Source organism: Teleopsis dalmanni, chromosome 2, assembly GCF_002237135.1.
Source record: "Teleopsis dalmanni isolate 2A chromosome 2, ASM223713v2, whole genome shotgun sequence".
Lineage (NCBI taxonomy): Eukaryota > Metazoa > Arthropoda > Insecta > Diptera > Diopsidae > Teleopsis > Teleopsis dalmanni.
This window is the reverse complement of record NC_051847.1, coordinates 243,024,917-243,028,144: the sequence shown is the minus strand read 5'-3', so window position 1 is coordinate 243,028,144 and position 3,228 is coordinate 243,024,917.

Sequence of the window (3,228 nt, the reverse complement as noted above, 5' to 3'; positions counted from 1 at the left end):
AAAAGATGTCTAAGGTAATTTGTTCGTAGCAAACAATAACCTTAGCGCGAAGAACAGAAAGCTGATCGACAAAGATGCCGATTCTACTATCCAAAAGCTACAAGTTGCTCAAAGTCAGGCTCTCCGAAGGCTCTGCAAAGTGCCATGGTACATCCGCACGAATGACATGGTAAGAGACATTAAAATAGATCCAGTCAAAAAATACATAAGGGACAGAGCTCTGAATTATATGCGAAAACCGACAGGCTGCCCTACTTAGCACTATCTAATCTCAGAGTAATCACTAACCGCACGGTGCGGTACGCAGATCTTAGATCAATTATTGAATAATAACGAAGATTATCAGGAATACTCAAATTAGTCAGTGAGATGGGTGGGACTCTGCAGAAACCCCCAGCCATCATAGAGTAAAAGTTCACAAATGCACTGACTCGGATAAGGCTCAACATAAGAGTTTGTAGAAGTAACGTAATTTGCACCTCTTGAAACGAAGGTTTTTTTTATTAACCATTTATTTGTTAAATATTTAAACATTTGAAATTGTAAATCATAGCAAATTTCCTAATAATTATATATCTAGTAATGATTCAATTATGAGAAGTTATCATTGTTAGTATTTATTAAGAGCAACCCCTCATTTGTATATTCGCTCTTATATTTTATTTTGTTACATAGAAGATTAGTTAGTATTTTTTTGTACAAGATCCAATATATAATAAGTATATGTTTTTCATCCTATAGGTATATATAAAAGGCTTCACTCGAAATGTAGTTCAATGTATTGATTTTACTCAAACTCTCTGTTAGAATATGCAGTAGTGCAAGACTATCTTAATTGCTTGACATTACAAATGACTTTCACAGCAATTCTTACAATTCTTTTAGTCATTTGTTTTTTTATATAATATAAAATTTAAAAGTTATGAAATTGTTCTATTATCATTAATTATAGGTGCTTAATGTAGTACGTATCCAGCAAATAGTATCTTTTTTGAGAGTCACACTATATTTAATGAAAAAATGGAACAGTTATTTCTCATTGAAGAGAGTTCGTAGAATAAATACTTTTAGATTTTAAATTGTAGCATACAAAGTTTCATACTTCTTCTAATAATAAAGTATCATTAGAGAAGCAGAATATAATATCTATTAATATATATATATGATTTTAATACATATACTATATGTGTATAGTCAACAACAAAATGAGTAGATTACGATTATTAATTTAAATACATGATAAAGATACCACCAGACGCCCATCAAATCAATTAATTCGGACGAGAAATTGTTTCGGATTACCTAACAGCTCTCAATGAAAAATGTACCACATTTAGGGTATCTTAATATGGATCTTGTGGTAAAATGATATTAAAGGAAACTGTAGGGCTGATAAGTTGGTTAGGTGGGGTAACAATCATTATCCGAGCGCAAATGGAAGCAATATTGGATAATCTTTCTCCATCTGTAAAATATTGTTAATGCATAAGTGAGTTCAAAAGACCACACCTATGAACAGGATAATGTAACCAATATTTGATAAAAAAATCAAATAACTTACTGAGCTAACAATAGAGGAAATCTTTATGGTCACAGTTTGTATAACCAGTCATCTGCTAATTCACGAGATTGGAATACTTATCACCACCTACAAAATATTGTTAAAGCATAGAATTCCAGAGACCAACGAATCTAGGACGAATGTGTGTAGCAAATGTACAAATATGGCTTATTTTTGATTGGAAAAACAAAGGGATCTTCAACTACCAAGAGAACACATCTTTAATGTCATGGCTTATATAACCTGGCCTTTATGGAAGTCATGCTTATAGGCTAGGAGTTCTTTTCAATAAATATTACAGAAGTGCTGAAGGTAAAGAGAAAGCAGAAATTGTGAAACAGAAGTTATTCGGTTGTACCTATAAGAAGGGGGAAATCGCCAAGCAAATACGTCTTTAATTTTTTTCAGAGGTTTTCAGTATTAAGATTAAATAGATTTCGTACTTTATAATAGCCCCAAAATGCCTCTATACGACAAACAATGTTGAGTCCGCCTCCAGGGTTGGTCCGGTGTTCAGTAGTGTTATTACAATGGGCTCCGAATATCTGTACTGCTACTTTAATTTTAATTAATTGAAATTAGTCTAATTTCCAAAATTAATTTCTTCTGTATATTCTTCTGTATGAATATTAAAAATTGTTGATTGATATATTCTTTCAAACACATTTTTTTTTATTATTTATTTATTTAACTTTTTTTATTTTAATTACTTTTCAATTGAAATGCTACTGCGCATAAGATTGTTTAAGTAAATAAACTTAAAAATAAGCCTTAAAGCTAGTCAGACGATGTTGGGTTCAAATTTCAGTCATTAAATTGACGCGTTTGTAAATGTGATCCAATCAAAATTAATGAAATATGATGACGATCTTAAACTATTGAACGATGGAAAGCTAAAGTATCTTCATTTGCTTGCACTGGCGCATTTGCATGAAGCTCCACAACCACAATTGCTCTGCTTCTCAGAGGCGCATTTACAACCTGAAAATGAGAAAAAATCAAAACGTAAATAAAAATTTTAACAAAAATTTATATAAAAATAAAACTGATAAAAATACATATATAAATAGTAGCATAACTACGTAATTCTTGATAACACCGATAGACCCATTAACAATATTTTACAGATAACTTCAGTTCTTATCAGTTCAACTTACCGGTTCCACATGGGCAAGGCATATTGATGACGTCTTTTGTTTATTGTTTATTGTTTATTGAAATCTTCTGGAAAAGCTTTCTCAGCTAAAGTTCTCTACTAATTTTGATAGTCGCGTTGAACTTTTAGGTTCTCACTGATCTATTATAAAAAATGTTTACAGTTTTATAAGCACAAAATTATGGAGACTTGATTTTAGAGATAAAAACTTTTGCACACGGCCCTCGTTTAATTAATTCAGGGTATATTTGTGTGCAGAGTGCAAAACGGGTGGTGTGCAACATAGGATGATAGTAATTCTAATCTATATATGTATGTACATATCTATGTATATTCCTATTAATATTAATTAATCTATTAGTGGAAAAATACCTATGACAGAATAATTAAATGGATTTAAATTATTATTGATAAATTATAATTTAATTTCTTCTGAATTTGGTATACCTTTTTAATATTATATTATTTTAGTAAAAATAAAATGATTTTATTGAAGACTATCTCGGATCAG